The sequence below is a fragment of the Macaca mulatta genome, chromosome 8, assembly GCF_049350105.2.
Source record: "Macaca mulatta isolate MMU2019108-1 chromosome 8, T2T-MMU8v2.0, whole genome shotgun sequence".
In the NCBI taxonomy this organism is placed as follows: Eukaryota; Metazoa; Chordata; class Mammalia; order Primates; family Cercopithecidae; genus Macaca; species Macaca mulatta.
The window spans coordinates 106,018,504-106,037,928 of NC_133413.1; the positions used below are offsets into that span (position 1 = coordinate 106,018,504).

Here is a 19,425-nt window from a genome sequence, read left to right on the forward strand (position 1 = left end):
GGGTGGGGGGAGGGGGGAGGGATAGTATTAGGAGATATACCTTATGTAAATGTCGAGTTAATGGGTGCAGCACACCAACATGGCACATGCATATATATGTAACAAACCTGCATGTTGTGCACATGTACCCTAGAACTTAAAGTATAAGAAAAAAGAAAAATATTGCCATAAAAAAGAAATGAAATAATGGCATTTGCAGCAACTTTGATGGAGTTGGATACCCTTCCTTCCTTCCTTCCTTCCTTCCTTCCTTCCTTCCTTCCTTCCTTCCTTCCTTCCTTCCTTCCTTCCTTCCTTCCTTCCCTCCCTCCCTCCCTCCCTCCCTCCCTTTCTCTCTTTCTTTTTTTCTTCTTCTTCTTTTTTTTTTTTGACAGAGTCTTGCTCTGTTGCCCAGGCTGTAGTGCAATGACACAATCTTGGCTCACTGCAGCCTCGCCTCCCGGGTTGAAGTGATTCTCCTGCCTCAACCTCCCGAGTAGCTGGGATTACAGATGCATGCCACCACGCCTGGCTAATTTTTGTATTTTTAGTAGAGGCAGAGTTTCACCATGTTGGCTAGGCTGGCCTCGAATTCCTGACCTCAGGTGATCCACCTGCCTTGGCCTCCCAAAGTGCTGGGATTACAGGTGTGAGCCACCGTGACTGGCCCCGGAGACTATTTTTTGAAGTGAAGTAACCAGGAATGGAAAACCAAATATTGTATTTCTTACTTATAAGTGTCAGCTAAGTTATGAGGATGCAAAGGCATAAGAATGAGATAATGGACTCTGGGGATTTAGGGGGAAGGATGGGGGCTGGGTGAGGGATAAAAGACTACACATTGGGTATGGCGTACACTGCTTGGGTGATGGGTGCACCAAAATCTCAGACGTCACCACTAAAGAACTTTATCAATGTAACAAAAAAACCACCTGTTTCCTAAAACTGTGGAAACAAAATATATACATATATTTATTCACAAGTTGATATGCCTAGATAAAGCAAAATGTTAGTAAAAGAGCAACATATGTAAAAGGAGCACAGAAGAAAAAAGGGAAATATGTTTGCACTAAAGCCTTGGTATAAGTATGAATAGCATCTAGAGATGATCTCTAAGTATTTGTTGGCAGGATGTTGTATGATGAGACTTAGAATAGTTAAATTGCCATCCAGTTGGAACCCAATCAAATGCTGACCCAGGATGAGGTAATTATTTTTAGTTGGTAACTAGATACTCAAAAGGTTTTTCATACCATCTGTGTAGTTCACTCCACCTTGACAAGATCAACCAATCAATCAGTTCAAGCAATTAGCCATCCATTCCTTCATCTCATTACTGTTCTTTTCTTGTTTTCCTTTTCAGCAACAATGACCATGAGGGATTCAAGGATTATGCAGTAAGGTAAATCTTAGCTTCCATTTTACCACTTTTTAAAGCACCAACCACTTATGAGATCTCAACTACTTTTATAATGAATTTCTAATTTATGATTATAATTCTTGCTGTCATTTTTATGAAACACAATGTTATTGAAAACAAGAAAAGTTGTTCTGCCTTTCCTATCTTGTCCCTGGCGCATTTTTAGCCCTTCTCATCCCTGTTACTCTCTTCATACTTTTCATTATCTGCTTCTTGCTCTATGAAGGCAGGTATTATGTCTGATTTACTCAGTGTAGTGTCCTTACTAGCCAGACTATGACTGAAAAACAATAGTTGCTAAATAGATGTTTATTAAATCTTGTTTTCTGAAGCATAAATATCTTCCTGTTTTCCTATAATCTTTTGGAACTGTTGTGTTGTATACGTATTTCTAGAAATCTGGGTGTGGATACATTCATAAGTAGACATGAATCAATCACACATATATATTTCATTTTTATTATTTCTTTCTAACTTTTATTTTGGGTTGGGGGTACATGTGCAGATTTGTTAGTTACATGGGTAAATTGTGTGTTTTGGGGACTTGATGTACAGATTATTTCATCACCCAGGTAATAAGCATAGTACTCGATAGGTAGTTTTTCAATTCTCATCCTCCTCCCACCTTCCACTCTCAAGTGTCTATTGTTCTCTTCATATCCATGTGTATTCAATGTTTAACTCCCATAAGTGAGAACATGTGGTATTTGGTTTTCTGTTCATGTGTTAATTCACTTAGGATAACGGCCTTCAGTTCCATCCATGCTATTGCAAAGAACATGATCTCATTTTTTTTAATGGCTGTGTGGTATTCCATGGTGTATATATGCCACATTTTCTTTATCCAGTCCACCACTGATGGACATTTAGGTTGATTCCACATCTTTGCTATTGTGAATAGTGCAGCAGTGAACATATGCGTGCAGATATGTTTATGTTGGAATGATTTCTATTTCTTTAGGTATATACCCAGTAATGAGATTGTTGGGTTGAATGGTAGTTCTGTTTTCAGTTCTTTGAAAAATCTTCAAACTCCCTTCAACATTGGCTGAACTAATTTACATTCCCACCAGCTGTGAATAAGTGTTCCCTTTTCTCCTCAACCTTGCCAGCACCTGTTGCTTTTTGACTTTTTAACAATGGCCATTCTGATTGGTGTGAGACAGTATCTCATTGTGGTCTTGATTTGCATTTCTTTAATGATTAGTTATGTGGACCTTTTTTCCACATGCTCATTGGCTGTGTGTATGTCTTCTTTTGAGAAGTGTCTGTTCACGATTATTGACCATTTTTTAATGGGATTGCTAGCTTTTTGTTTGTTGGTTTGTTGAAATTCTTCATAGATTCTGGATACTATGCCTCTTTTGGATACATAGTTTGTAAATATTTTCTCCCATTCTGCAGGTTGTCTGTTTACTGTGTTGATAGTTTCTTTTGCTGTGCAGAAGTGCTTTAGTTCAATTAGGTCCCATTTGTCAATTTTTGTTTTTGTTGCAATTGCTTGCTTCATCATGAAATCTTTGCCAGGGCCTATGTCCAGAATGGTATTTCCCAGATTTTATATTTTATGTAAGTTCTTGATGAAGCCTTGTTAAACATTTTATAAAATGAACTTGAGAGAGTATCTGGGGTTCTGAAAAAGCATCTTCGACTACTTTGCAAAGAATTTTTACAAAAGATGACATTTTACATTTTTTATGGGATAATTGTGTTCCTACTATCTAAGAGTCTCTGGATTCTTTATATTTTTCTCATTTCCATTGAACTTTTGGGGCTCAAAGAAAGGAGGCAAGCTGAACTTATTACATTAACTAACTAATGAATCAGTTAACCAACAGACCTTGACTGCCTCCTACGTGAAAGTGACTGGTCAAAGTGATTAGACATTGGTGTGCCTGCTTTGAACTGAAGGCCGTGTTACTGCAGAAGTGTAAATCCCTGTGCCTCCTTTTTCGACATACCTGTTTGGTTTAAAAACAAATATAAGATCTACATTCTATAGAGAACAGAAATTTTCTCTACTTTTAATGGCTTCTAAAATGTCTGAATAATTTCATAGTATTAGTGAATATCATGAAAGAGAATAGGAATTTTAAAAAAAGTGAGAAAATGAAAGTTTCACTGCTTAAAAAACAGTGGCAAGTTCCCTGAAGTGGTAAATGGACCATCTGAGTGTTCTGGCACCAGAAAATGCATAATTTCTTTAAAAGTACCAGTATATAGCTGTCCTTTTGAATGTATATCTGAAATAATGTATGTATTGTGTAGAAAATAAAGCAGGGAGACAGAGTGGACTTTTAAAGCACAGTGTGTGTATTTACTTCAAAGCTATTATTCTCGTTGTCAATAAGAATACAATTTATTAATTTAGGTAAATATAAAGAGTCGGGCTTATTTTTTTCTTCAGTAAGGGGAATAAGTAGATCACACCTCAAAAATCTGTCTGCTCCCATTTGGAAAAGCATTGCCTTGAATCCTGAATACATTATTGGAAATACTATAGACATTGCAGTCGGAAAGGGATAACTTAAGTTCTGGTGGAACCCACTTACTCTCCCAGTAGTCGTAGGACCTGCATGTTTGGGAACACCCAAGTCCTACCAATAGCTTTTATAGTTGTTCAGCATTAAACTCAGAGTCAAGGGAAAGAATTTGTTATGTCCTTTGTCTCGTTTCAATTTCTTCCTTCTTTTCAGTGCTAGTTGACTATGTATGAAGTTTACAGCAACACAGAAACCAGAGATTAAACATCTTGGTAGAATTAATTTAGTGTCCAGCATTGTACTTTTTTCTCTATGAATGCAAATTTCCTATTCACCTTAAAACTCTCCGTGGGGAGGAGGTGGCAGTTATCAGAGGTGATAACATCGAGACCCAACCAGTAACATTTTAGCAAAACGGAAGCTTCTGGAATTTCTTTTTTTTTAAATCTTTAATAGTAATCTTTTATGTATTTATTTTTATTAAAAATTTTTAAAATTTTTATTTCCATAGAAATTTTTGAGGAACAGGTGGTGTTTGGTTACATGAGTAAGTTCTTTAGTGGTGATTTGTGAGATTTTGGTGAACCCATCACCCGAGCAGTATACACTAAACCCAATTTGTAGCCTTTTATCCCTCACCCCCTTCCTGCCCTTTTCCCCCCAAGTCCCCAAAGTCCATTGTATCATTCCTATGCCTTTGCATTCTCATGACTTAGATCCCACTTATGAGTGAGGACATATGATGTTTGGTTTTCCATTCCTGAGTTACCTCACTTAGAGTAATAGTCTCTAATCCCATCCAGGTTGCTGTGAATGGCATTAATTCATTCCTATTTTTGGCGGAGTAGTATTCCATCATATATATATATGTGTGTATATATATGTGTGTGTGATATATATGTGATATGTGTGTGTGTGTGTGTATATCTCACAGTTTCTTTTTCCACTCGTTGATTGATGGGCATTTAGACTAGTTCTATATTTTTGCATTTGTGAATTGTGCTGCTATAAACATGCATGTGCAACTATCTTTTTCATATAATGACTTCTTTTCCTCTGGGTAGATACCCAATAGTGGGATTGCTGGATCAAATGGTAGTTCTACTTTTAGTTCTTTAAGGAATCTTTACACTGTTTTCCATAGTGATTGTACTAGTTTACATTCCCACCAACAGTGTGGAAGTGTTCCCTTTTCATCACATCCACGCCGTCTATTATTTTTGAGTTTTCAATTATTCTTGAGGGAGTAAGATGGTATGGCATTGTGGTTTTGGTTTGCATTTCCATGATCATTAGTGATGTTAAGCATTTTTTCATATGTTTTTTGTCCATTTCTATATTTTCTTTTGAAAATCATCAAAAACAAAGGTAAATAGGTAGGACTTAATTAAACTAAAGAGCTTCCATACAGCAAAGGGAACAGTCAGCTGAGTAAACAGACAATCCACAGAATGGGAGAAAATCTTCACAATCAACAGAATTGGTTTTCTTCCACCATTCCTCTTCAGGCAGCCTTCTCCAGATGAAGGTCGGCATTGCATTTCTGCCAGGCTGGTCTCCTTTCAGTTTTTGGCAAGGGTCAGGGCCTTTTGCACCTCTGCACCTTCTCATTTGCTGTTCCCTCAGCCTGGAACACTCTCCGCTGGGTGAATTTCTACTTATCCCTCAGATCTCAGCTTAAATATTTCCTCTTCACAGGAGTTGTTTGTCCTTTGACTTAATTTATGTTGTGTGTATTTTGCCTCTAAAAGAGATTTGTAAAAGTTAGAATTTTGAAGTTGAACCAAAGAGAAATTGTTGTCATTTGTGACCAAACCAAAATTTATTTATTGTTGATTTTTAAAAAATCATCTGTTTCTGAATGACATAAACGACACTATATATTTTTTTTCTCTTTTTCAATAATGGTTCTTCTTTTTCTATGGTATTGAGTTTGTTCTCTTTACATTGTGGTGATTTCTGTTTTGCTTTTACCTCCCCTAAGTTTTCATAATGTTAGCTTGGTTGCCTTATAGATTATCACTCAACTCTACTCTCTTTTTTTCCCCCCTCATTTTTGTTACAAATATTACATATACTAAAAAGTGCATGAAATTTACAGATACCATTTAACAACTCATTATAGAACAAACATCTGTGTAACCACTAGTCACTTCTTGAAGTAACCATTACCCTGACTTAAAAAAAAAAAGATTTCCTTGCTTTCTTTATTATTTATGTATACTTAAATGATATAGTTTAGTTTTGCCTATTCTTGAAATTTACATGCACCAGAAAAATGCTGTGTGTATTTTTTATGGCTTGTTTTTATTCAATATTAAAGACTTACCAGTTATTGAATGCATTTGTAGATTATTTCTAAAATTTGTTTATCTGTTTTATTATTAATGGAATACAATATGGGTTGCTTCTAGATGTATATTTTCAGGTATGTATCCTGGTGTATATGTGCATGAGTCCCTCTTGGATATATAGGTTTAATTTTGTTGGATCATTGGGTATTTATACCTTTATTTTTACTAGGTAATGGCAAACTCTTTTACAAAGTGGTTGTATCAATGAACACTTCTACCAGCAGTGAATTCCCATGGCTCAGCATTTTTGCCAATGTTTGATATTACTAAACTTTTATATATTTTTATCCTTTTAATGTGTGTATTACTGATAACTAAATAGGTTTCATGTCTTTCTACATGTTTATATGCCATTTGGATGCCTTCTTTTGGTTAGCTGTTTGTCCATTTTCCCCTTGGGTACCTGCTTTTTTTTCTATTGATTTGTGTGAGATTTGTATATTATAGAGTGTTGGGAGTGAGGAGGGCTCTGTTCCATGCAGTCATTCAGAAACCCAGACTCTTCCAGTCAGTAGTGCCATTACCTCCTGGAACCTTGGAATCCTTCACCAGATCCTCCACATTTGGCCAGCATCTGAGGAGAGACATAATGTGAGAGGAGGAGGGTCATGTGGAAAGTTTTACAGGAGTCAGGCCTATATATCAGTGCTGTATATCAGTCACTTCCACCTAAATTCCAATGGCCAGATGCCAGTTATGTGATCCCGGGGAAATATAAGTGAGGTTTGGAAATATGCTCAGAGTGTCCACAATAAAAAGGATATTGGGTTTGGTGAACCCAAAGCACTGTCTCTGCCATATATCTCATGATCATGATGATAGATGATATTCTCCTTTATCATTTTCTAAAAGCTTTATAGTTTTTCAGTTCACATTTGAACATTTAATTTGTAGTTATTTTTGGTGTGAAGTAGGCAGCTGATTTCACATGTTAATTAATTTAGATGTCCAGTTTTTCCACCATCATCTTTAAAAATCTGTCTTGATCCATAATATGGCATTTATCATTGATCAAGGGTCAATATTTGGGTGAGTATATTTTAAGGCTCTCTATTCTGTTTTGTTACTCTATGGATCTTCACTGTGTCAATATCACATACATCACATTGTATACATATACAATGCCTTTTTAAAAATGAGAAACCAAGGGAAAAGTGTCTGTCTATAATTGCCTTACCTGGGCCTTAAAGAAGGTGTTTCACTGTTGTAGGTCGAATGTCTCTACAATGGAGAGAATAATAGACTACTAAGACAGTTGATGGGTTAGGTTTAATTTATAAAAGTTACTATTTAATATTAAATAAAATTCACACTATTTGTGCCTATAGAGTATTTATATTTAAGTTGATTATATATTTCTTTAAAATGGTAAAGGAATTTAAATGACAATTTAGTACATTTGACTTACGTCACTTCTTAGTCTCTTTCTGCTGCACTAATGATTGTGTTCTCTTGGGAAAATTAGCAACATGAAGCACTTTCTCTTACGAGAACCTTTGTTTATTTTCCTATCCATTTTGTGTCTTTCTCCTTTTTATCCTTGTTTATTTTCTGGGGGTTTGAATTTCTCGTAATCTGAATAGCATTCATTTATATGGAATGATCTTCAGCCATTTGCTAAAAGCCCCATTCCATTATTTTCTCAGTTGGTTTCCTTTCCTTTTTTATTTAATGCAAAAGAATGAGTTCTTTTTGCTTTATATCTTTGAAGAGTCCCTTATGAATCCACGGAATCTATTTCTTGATGCTTGCATTTTTTTCTGTGAAACTATAGCTGATTTCTTCTTTTTGCAGTTCCAACTCTCTTCTGTAGTCATGCATTTTTATAGCTTCCTCCCTCACTCCAGTGGTTCCCCACCTGTTCACTCATGAGCCATGAGTGGCTCACAAAGCTGTTTCAGGTGGCCCATAAGCCGCCTGTCAGCTCACTGCCCGGCCTTCGCAAGCAAAGTGGGTCACCAATGAGGCCTTCCCATGCTTCCTAGCAACTGGTAGGACCCAAACCCACCTGCTCCACAGCTTCTCCCCGCCCATGGAAAAAAAAAAAAAAACCCTTCATTCAAGTTTATGACTCATAACATTATAAATGAAGCATATCAGAGTAATTTAAATAATAAAAAAGAATGCCCTAGCAACTCACACCGTACCAATAGGAACTCCATATTTCCTTAAGACTTGTTAACCAAGTATGAACTCAGTCACAAACTCAAAATCACCTTGCAAGATGTCATGGTTTTATTTATCAATAAGTAAACTCAGCCTAGATTTAAAAACCTGCCTTGGCTTGGTAGTAGAAAATTTGCCAGCTCCAGAAAATTCTCTAACTTCTAGTCTAGCACTTGGTTCCTTAGTAGGGAAGGAGTGGTAATTAGCCAAATGAGTATTATCCACTCTATCTGGATTTTTTTCTCCTGGGTTGGATTGGGGTCCAAATCACATATGTCATAGGTGTTGTGTGGGGAGGTTGGCATGTGTTTCTGATTACCTTCTGTGCTTGTTTGCCTCTTGTGAGATGAAATTTGTCCCTTCAAGCCTTGGGCTGTGCTACCTAAGTCTGCATCACTTACTGCTGGTATCGGCCATTTCTCCACGGCTCCCAGGGGTTGGCTTCTCTTATTCTGTTCTCTCCCCATTCTTGGCTGCCCTCATACCAGCCATGAGGCCTCTTCTGGACTGTCAGTCCCTCAGCCACTCGTGTGCATACGTAGTGGCAGGGTGGAGAGGGAAAGGGTGTGACAGGATGGAGGCCAAAGGCTTTCCATACAGCTCTTTGGTACGCTCAAGATTCTAGTTTTCTTTGAGGTCTGTCTTCTTAGAAACATTCTTCAGTCATTGCTTCTTTACTGTTTTAGTTACCATGTTGGCTTGGTAGTAGAACACTCAATCTTGTCAGTTCCAGAAAATTTACTGACTTTTAGTCTAACATTTTGTCCCTTAGTAGGGAGGGAGTGGTAATTAATTAGCCGAATTAGGATTCTAGAAGAATCCTATGTGGCTTGCAGCCTTTCTGTTTATGTCCCAGCCTTTCAAGGGGCTGCTCGGGAATCTTCTGTTCTGCTTGGGGATCTTCTCTGAGCTTTCTGTTATCCTGCTGCTCCCGGGGGCTGGCTCGGGATCCTGGTGCTGCTGCTCTCTTTCCTCTCTTTGACAAGGGATGGAGCCCTCTTCCTCCTCTGGGTGGGTGATGGTATTACATTACCCTGTATTCATCCACTTCATGGTTTAAAGCGTGTGGGTCCTTCTGGATTTGGTGCTTTGTGCTGAATCCAACCTCTTGAACTAAAAAAAAAAGAAAACTTTTCTCCTTTAAGTGTCTGACTCTTGCAACTGAAAAGATGTGGCTTTTAAGATTGTTGTCTCTGCTCTAGATTTATAAAAATTTGATTTCAGAACTAATCAACCAAGAATGTAATGTTTTATTCTCTTCCCCAAGTCCCTTCCCTAAGGTAAGTGCATGTTGAAAGAACTTACTGCTGCTTGAATTGGGGGTTGGGGATGGAAAGTGAGGAATGGAGCCACTCACATAGGGATTTGACTAAAATATTACATTTTTTAATCTGTCTTTCTTTATGGAAAGTGTGTGATAATCACACAATGGTCTCTCTCTCTCATTTATCATTCTCTCAGTAGTGCTACCATATTGGAAAATCCAGTGACTTGTAAGTCCATGAAAAGACTAAATAATTGTAATAAGCTATTGCCTGTGACAAAGTCAGTTGCCAAGTCCTGTGAATTCTTCCTTCACAAAATCTCAGCGGACTAGACACTTAAAATACAGTCATGACATTCTAAAATACTTAGAAATATATTACTTTGTTTGTAATTTTAATTATAATTATACAGGTATTTTAATGGAGAAGATGTGAGAGTATCTTAGACCCATTTGCACTTCCGACCTACAGAGTGGTAAGAAAATAAACTGGAATTGTTTTAAGACACTGTGTTTGTGGTAATTTGTTACAGCAGCCATGGCAAATGAATACAGGATTCCTAAATCTGATTGGCACAGTCTAGGGTATGTGTCTAAGCCCCAAATAGGAAGACTGGAAAAATTTGTCTACTGGGAAATGGCCTCTGCTGTCACTAAGACTCATGAGAACACAAGATGTTCTGATGCTGGTAGCTTACCCCAACCACGCAGACAAATACTATTGGCTACAAAAGTTTTGTATACGGTGTTTTACAAATGTGTTAAATAGCAGGGCCTCTATTTTCTATGTTTTATTGGCCTATCTCCAGAACCTCATCTGCAGAAATAATGATGGTAAAGAGCATAGCACAGTGCCCAGTACATAGTAGACACGCAAAAAATGGTGGTCTCTTTGTGGTTGCTATTGCTAAGCTACACTAAGCCCTCAACCAACAAGTCTGATTATTGCAGAAAACTACGTCCTATTAGACTTTTTGTGAAAGGGGAAAAAAATACTCTGGTGCAAACTATGAGAAGATTGAGGCAGTGGAACCTCAGTAGACGATCAGGAAGTAGACGAGGAGCTAGGCATGAGGAGAGAGAAAGAGTAGTCTGGTAGTGAAGTCCAGTCCTCTGAGATTCTGTGAAGGAAGGATTCACAGGACTTTGTAACTGAGGTTTTCATATGGAATGGATTTTAAAAGAGTGAAGACAACTGCAAGGTTTGAATCCTAGAGACCATTCAAAAAAGAGTGGTACCAAATGGAGACTTAGGAGAAGGAGCTGTTTGGGACAACTTTTTGGTTTATTTTTAGATTTCCTTAGGGCAGTTTGAAACTGGGGCTAGAATCAGTTGAAGTGTTAGGCTTGACCAGGTGCAGTGGCTCACTTACCCGTAATCCCAATACTTTGGGAGGCCAAAGGAAGAGGATCACTTGAGGTCAGGAGTGCAAGACCAGCCTGGGCAACATAGCAAAGCCCCATTTCTAAAAAGTATTTTTTAAAAAATCAACCAGGTGTGGTGGCACATCCTGATGTCTTAGCTACTTGGGAGGCTAAGACAGGAGGATTGCTTGAAACAGGAGTTCGAGGTTGCAGTGAGCTATGATTGTACCACTGTACTCCCTATCTTTAAAAAAAAAAAAAAGGTGTTGAGTTTGCACATGTGGCTTCAGGTGTTACTAGAATATTGGCTTGCTTACATTTTAAGAGTTTGTGAATTGGGGGCTGTTGCAGTGGCTCACACCTGTAATCCCAGAACTTTGGGAGGCTGAGGCAGGTGATCACAAGGAGTTTAAGATCAGCCTGGCCAACATGGTGAAACCCCATCTCTACTAAAAATACAAAAATTATCTGGGCATGGTGGCAGGCACCTGTAATCCCAGCTACTTGGATGCCTGAGGCAGGAGAATTGCGTGAACCCGGGAGGCAGAGGTTGCAGTGAGCCGAGATTGTACCATTGCACTCCAGCCTGGGCAACAAGAGTGAAAGTGTGTCTCAAAAAAAAAAAAAAAAAAAAAAAAAGTGTGAATTGGGTGAGGCTCAAAGGAGGAAGAGTACTTGCACAAGAATTTTAGCACGAAAATCAGAATTTTGAGATCATTTGATTCAATTCACTCTATAGATAAGGAAATGAGATCAAGAAGTTTTAAGTGGAAAGGAAAAACAGTCAGTGAAAGAGACTGAAAACAAATATATTGGACTGTTCTTGCATTGCTATAAATAAATATCCAAGACTGGGTAATTTATAAGAAAAGAGGTTTAATTGGCTCGTGTTTCTGCAGGTGGTATAGGAAGCACAGTGCCAACATCTAGTTTGCTTCTGGGGAGGCCTCAGGGAGCTTTTACTCAAGGGGGAAAGGAAAGGGGGAGAAGGCACATCACATGGCAAAAGCAGGGGCAAGAGAGAGAGAGAGTGGAGGAGGAGGTGCCACACACTTTTAAATGATCAGATCTCACAAGAACTCACTATCATGAGGACACCATCAAGAGGGTGGTGCTAAACCATTCATGAGAAATCCACCCCCATGATACAATTACCTCCTACCCGGCCCCACCTCCAACATTGGGGATTACAATCTGAGACATGAGATTTGTTGGGAACACAGATCCAAACTATTAACAAGCCATCAGAGGTGTACCAAAACAGTCACAGAGGTCCAATATTGCAGAAGGAAGGGATAAGAGATGCAGATGCATCAAAGAAGAAATTGAAAAATCTAAGAGTCCGAGTCTACTCCCATAGGTTCTACTTGGTACTAGGCATGTTTTATATGTTAGCCTATTTAATTCTCACAGCATCCCTGCAATGTAAAATGTTACTGACATCTTATGGTTTGCGAAACTGAGGCTAGGAGAGATTAAGTTCCCTGCCAAAAATCACACAGCTTTTGAGTGGTAGAGCTGGGATTTGACCTCATTTGCCTGACTCCCAAGCCCTCTTCGACTATAGGAAATTTTTAGAGTGGGAGAGACATCTGGAGGCACAAGAATCATTTTAAGAGACAATTCTTGGACTCGTTAAAATTAACCCCGTAGGAAGATCCTTTTGTGGTTTGTATGCCCAACCCAGCCCAGAACATTTTATCACTGACTGAAAATTCTGAAGGTGCAAACTCTAAATACAGATGAGAAAATTCCAGGTACATAGTGGAGTCACAGAGGCCTGCTTAGTTTGAGAGAAAGGTTGTATTGCTATTATACCCTCTTAGTCTAATTCCCTGAAAACTTCATTTTCTAGCTCAGGCCTTTTCTGATTAGTCTAGTTTCTCTTTTCAGACCTTCAGTCATACCTGGAGCATTCCATCTTCTACTCCCTAAATGTTGAGAGTCACATCTCATCTGCCTGAAGTCTCAGGTCTACTCAGTTCCCTTTAATTATAAAGTCATTTTGAGCTAACTTTTCTCTGGAGTCTTATCTTCTATTTTCCAAACTACTTTTTGGTTCATTTCCCTGCTTAGAGCTATTCCTCATAGTAGCTTGTCTGAGTTACCTATTTAATATTTATGTGTGTAAGAATCCAATTCACATCTCAACATACACAGCACTGTAAAATGGCATGTATGCAATTTGGGCATAAATAAGGCCATAGTTATTTTTAAAGAGCAATTCATGATAGAAAGAGATGACACATTTGGGGGAAGTCATAGGTTTAGAAGTGAGATTTCAGGGCAGTAGTGAAGTGGATAGTATAGGAACACCAGAACTAGGTACAAACTCTTGGTTTGAAAAGCTTGGTTGATGGGAAAGACTGGGTTAGTAGTTGTCAGGGTTTTTAAGAACTTTTAGTTGTTGCAGTTGTTTATTTTTAAGTAGAGGCTGCTGTGAATAATGGAACTGGGAGACAAGAGAGCATAGTGATTAAGAGCTGGAGCTCAATATACAGAGTTGGGTGCTTGGGGCATGGTTTTTTTATTTTTTATTTTTTTACTGTAAGTTCTGGGATACATGTACAGATGGGGAATTATTCTTAACCAACCAAGTTCTTGCTACTCAAAGTGTGGTCTGTGGACTAACATTCATCTATAGCACCAGGAGCCTGTTAGAAATGCAGAATCTTGGTCTTTGCCTCAGCTCTGTGTGTTTTGAAAAGATGCTTGGATGATTCATGTGTATTTTATCATTCGAGTTGCCTCATCTTTAAAACAGGGATAATGATGATACCTATGTCATAGAGCAATTGTGAGAATGAAATGGCATGATACATGTCAGGCACATAGTAGGTGCTCAATACATATTTGACGGTTGTTATTGTTATGATTGAAGATGCTGCAGAAGGAAAGTATAAGTTTGATAAAATAATTCCTTAGCGGGAAAGTAGGGATAAGTTTTGGATGTAGCCAGAAGAGCTAGCTTTAGGGAGAAGCAGACATGCTTTGCCGCAAGGCCATCAGGGACAGATGATCCCTCCCTAACAATTCTCCCATCTTGGAGAGGGACAATCTCTGAGTCCCAGCTCCCATCCCTCAGAATCTTTAGTTTTTCAAATTCTCTTCAAAAAGCATTAAAATTCTGAAAATTATGAAGACTGTCTTTGAACACTCCTGTAGAAAGTAGCTGTATTCACTAAAGACATTTAAGTGAATCCAGCAGTCGGGCTTTAGGATTAAATGTGGGTAGAGGTGCTGGTTTTTGACCTGGTACCCAAGTATTTGTTTGAATTTTACTTAAATTGGCGGCAACTTTTGATTGCATGGTTTTGTGAAGGAATAGACAGTAAAGATAATGTTATTTCTGTTGTTTCCATGACAACGGACATGCTTCATGGAATATATCCATCATGCATAGTCTTGAACCATCTGGTTTCTAAATCCTTGGTGAAAACCCTCTAGGAATGAAGTGTAGGTAAACTTTAATCAGTTTTATAATTACTGTAGTCTTTGCAAAAATTATTTAACTTGATTTTGCAGCTGCTTCAACATAAGGCCCAGAGGTCTTATTAGGGTTTTTATTGCCGCTTTTAAGGAGCAGTTTAAGAGTCATGATTGTACTGTAGCTGCAGATGCCACTGTTTCTGTCTTTGGTTCTGAGACTAGGTTGTAGTGACATCACACAAAGATGGAGAAAGGGCACAGTTATTTTTTCCAACTGGCTCTGTCAAATATAAAAATTAACCATACTTTGAGCTGGGTTTTATGTATTGGTAATGTATGTTTATGTTAGAGTTTCTGTCAAAACAGGGATTAAAGATAAATGTAGCTAATTAAAAGAACATTTGCTTAGAGCTCCTGGTAATAGATACCTCTTTGTGAGGTCCTGAGGTATGGCTTTCTTTAAGAACTGATGCAATTTGTGTGACTGAAGAAGAGAGGAGATTCGATTTTCTGAAAATAAAACATGAGCCCGAGAACTATCCAGAGTGAGCTCTAAGGAAATAAACGACATAATGGTTAGGTAAAGTTTGCTTATGTGGTGAGTTATATAAAATGTGCGTCTACCATACTTCTGACCTTTCACACCACTAAATGATATTTCCCAACAAAGTCTTCGAAGCAAAGCAGTGCCTTTTAGCTGGTACTAGATGAATCAACTTATTTCAAACTGAACTCTAGATGATTAAAAGTAAAACAAAAACTTTCAGAATCAAATTAGGCAATTGTTGCCCTTTTTTCCTTAATTCTACCAGGCAGTTGAACTTTTTCTGCTAATGACTTCATTCCTGGCATTGTGATTTTTTGTTTTCCTGCAGTGAGGGGGAAAAATGTGGGGGCCAAAGAATAGTTTTTCTTGCCTCCCATTGACCACCAAAGCAAAGAGGATTAAGTTCCAAAAGATCAATTCCTATGAACTAGAAGGCATCTTATAAAAGTGATAGCCTCATTTACCTCTCATAATCTCACTGGTCTTATAAGCTGCATGTTTCCATGGTGCTTTGCAAAAGAATAATTGCACCTACCAGAGAAGTCTGAATGTTAGATATAGGATGTGGTAAAACTTTCAAATAAACCACAATGGTTACCAAATATTTTGATATTTGAAACTATTTTATATTTGAGAGGGTGAGGGACTATCAAAATGATATAATTGTTGGAGTGATTCTGGAACTCATTTCTAACCTCTAATTGACATAACTTAAGAAGTGCTATTTCTAGAATTTAAATATTTATTAGCTTTAAACCCCTTGCCAGGGACCACCCCTGCTCCCCCAAACACACATATACCACAAAGAGCTATATAAAATAGCTATATAAAGCTAGTGACTATATAAAGAGCTACACTCATTTTAATAAAATGTTCTTTGAAGATTAAGAGTTGCCAAGTTTCTGGATATAAAATGTAAATTTTTGCCACTAGATTACTGAAAAGGGTTTATGTTAGAAACTTAATTGTGAGTATAGTAATTCTACCACCAGAGGGCTCCGTATTTTTTCTTCAATGTAGCCAGAGAGAAAGAAGAGATGAGTCTTGGTACAACATTTTTTTTTTCCTCTTTCCACCTATCCAAGCCATAGACCATAGCTTAAAGGCAAAAACATAGGTTTCCATTTTTCTAGCCCATTTTTCTAGTTTAAAAAATATATAGAAATATATTTGCTTTTCTGTCTCTAGGGCAGTTTTATTTCCTTTACGGAGGTAAACGAAAAAAAAATCAAAGCATCTTATAAGCTCCTGTCATTGTGTGTGTGTGTGTGTGTGTGTGTGTGTGTGTGTGTGTGTGTGTGTGATGAGATCACACACACAAATTTTGAGGTCTCCTTAGAATCAGGAAAAGTGAAGAGGATGAAGATAGTGCTTTTGGATAATTTCTAATTTGCTATTAAGAATTTCAGTAAACTGTAAAGATTGACAGCTGGCTTCAAGGAAAGCCGTGGAAGACTCCATTTCTTACCAGGAGTACTCTGTGCTGAGTAACAGGCTGAAGAAGACACACCATGCAGGAAAAGCATGATTTACAGTTTATACAATTATATGGAGCTTACAGTAGGAGTTGGAAAATTGGATTCCTATGCATATAATAAGAGTGAACAACACTAAGTAAGAGAGCAGATATTGCAGAACATCAAAGTACTGCAGTAAAATTTGTGTGAATCTAAGGGACTAGAATTTGTTGATGTGAATATCTAAAATATCTACTTATCTCATGTTTCTATTCATTGATCATTAATTTATGCTTACATTTTTGGAAAAAATGATTTAAAGCAATTGCTCCATTGAATTTTTTTTTTCCGGTTAACCTAAATAGTCCCCTATAACCTTCATAGTGGAAAGTCCATTGGTTGGGAATTCTTATTTCTGATTCTAGCACTCACTTAACTAGTTCTGTGATCTTGAGCAAATTACTTTGGCTCCCTGGTCTTCAGCTTCTTGTGTATACATAAAAAGGAAATTATAAAAAGGAAAAACAAAACCTTTGTTTATTTGTATATTTAGATTTCAATTTTTCTGAATCACTTTTAAAAGCTTTATTGAGGCAAAATTCATGTAACATAAATTTACCTCATACAGATATACAATTTAATAATTTTCAGAAAAGACAGAGTTCCATGATGATTACCATAATCCAGTTTTAGAACATTTTTATCAACCCAAAAGTTCCCTCATGCCTGTTTGTATTCAATCTCTTCCATCCTGAGCCTGAGGCAAACAGTAATCTAATTTCTGTTTCTTTTTGTTTTTTCAGGAAATTACATATTAATAGAATCATGCAATGTGTAGCTGTGTTGTGCTTGGTTCTTTCGCTTAGCATAATTTCTTGAAATTCATCTATAAGTGGCATGTATCAGTTATTTGTTCCTTTTTTGCTGAGTAGTATTCCATTATATGGCTATGTTATATTGTGTTTTAAAATATTTGTTTCCAGTTTGGAGCTATTATGAATAATGCTGCCATGAACATTCATGTATAAGGCTTGGTGTGAACACATTTTTATTTCGGGGGGTAGATACCTAAAAATGGAATTGCTTGGCCATGTGGGAATTACATTTATGATTTAAAATGAACTGTTAACATTCTCCAATGTGGGTGTATACTTTTACTTTTTCATTATCAGTGTATGAAGGTTCCAGTTTCTCCACACCCTCACCAACTCATGGTATTGTTAGTCTTTTTTTTTTTTATTATTATAGCCATTCTGGTGATTATGTAGTGATATCTCATTGTGGTTTTAATTTGCATTTCTCTAATGACTAATGATGCTGAGCATTATTTTTTTACGTATAATGGCTACTTGCATATTGTCTTTGGTGAAATATCTATCAAATATTTTGTCCATTGTGTTGTCTGCTTTCTTATTAAGTTGTAATAATTATTTATATATTCTGTATACAAGTCTTTTTCAGATGTATACTTTGTAAATATTTTCTTCTAGTCTATGACTTTTCTTTCCATTTTCTTAATGGTTTGAAGAGCAAATGTTTTCAGTTTTGATGAAATCTACAGTATCAACCTTTTAAGAATCATGCTTTTGTTGTTTTACTGTTCAACAATAGAAGAGAAAACTATTGATACTTGATGCAAAGAAAACTTTGGCTAATTCATTTTGAATTAATGTTTTATGTGTGATGTGAAGTACTGGTCTAATTTTATTTTTTTCTGTATTTGTATATCTAATTGTCTCTACACAATTTATTGAAAATACTATCCTTTCTCTCTTGAATTTTCTTGGAAAATTTGTCAATAAATATATGGAACAAACATGTAAGAGTGTATCTGCTGACTCTCTTTTTTGTTCCATTGATCTATGTGTCTGTCCTCACACCAGTACCATATTGTCTTGATTATTATTGTAGCTTTCTAGTTAGTTTTGAAACAAGGTGGTATTATTTTTACTTTTATTCAATTTCAAAATATTTTCTAAGTATCCTTGTGATTTCTTCTTTAATCTATGGGTTATTAAGAAGAATTTTATTTAATTTCCAAGATTTGGGAGATTTTCAAATTTCTTTTTGTAGATTATTTATAAGTTAGTTCAATTGTGGTGGGAAAACATATTTTGAATGATTTCAACCATTTTAAATTCATTGAGACATGTCTTATGTCCTAGCATATGTTCTATACTGAAAAGAATATATATGTGTATATATATATGTGTGTATATGTGTGTGTGTGTGTGTGTGTATATATATATATATGCTCCTGCTACTGGATGAAGTGTTCTGTAAATGTCAGATTAAGTTGATTGGTAGTATTCTTGAAGTCCCCTGTGCCCTTAATAATTTTCTTTCTAGTTATTTATTTTAGTTATTCAGAATGCAATATTGAAATCTCCAACTACAATTTTCAAGACTTTCTTCCTTTTTTAGTGGTTTGACTATTATATGTCTAAAAGTGGATCTCTTTGAGTCTACCTATGTTATGTTCATTGAGCTTGTTTTTCTTCAAGTTTGAGAGTGTTTTGCTCTTATTTCTTCAAAAACTTTTTCTGTCTCTTTCTCTTTGTATTGCAGAACTCCCTTTGCACATATATTGATATGTTTGATGCTGTCCCATAGGTCTCTGAGGCTCTTTTCAGTTTTCTTCTATCTCTTTCCTCTCTGGTCTTCAGATTGGATCAGTAGAAATTCTTTCTTCTGCTAACTTATATCTGCTGTTGAGCCCATCCTGTGATTTTTATTTGGTTATTGTACCTTTTAATCATAGACTTTCCATTTGGTTCTTTTTATAGTTTCTATTTCTCTACTTCCCTATTCATGGAGTCATTGTCATCATATTTTCCTTTCATTCTTTGAAGATGTTTTTCCTTTAATTCTTTGAACATATTTTCAATAGGTGCTTTGAAGTCTTTGTCTGTTACATTCAACATCTAGGTCTATGTTTGTTGTACCTCACCATAAAGAAGT

The 19,425-nt window shown here is 36.7% G+C and overlaps 1 long non-coding RNA gene across 1 annotated transcript in view; it reads left to right on the forward strand.

Moving 5' to 3' along the window:
* Positions 1 to 19,425, forward strand: part of LOC106999837 (uncharacterized) — a 550,889-nt gene that overhangs the window by 355,873 nt on the left and 175,591 nt on the right. The window contains exon 4 of the long non-coding RNA XR_013396931.1: positions 1,343 to 1,381. This is a non-coding gene — a long non-coding RNA (uncharacterized LOC106999837). The remainder of the gene's footprint in view (positions 1 to 1,342; positions 1,382 to 19,425) is intronic.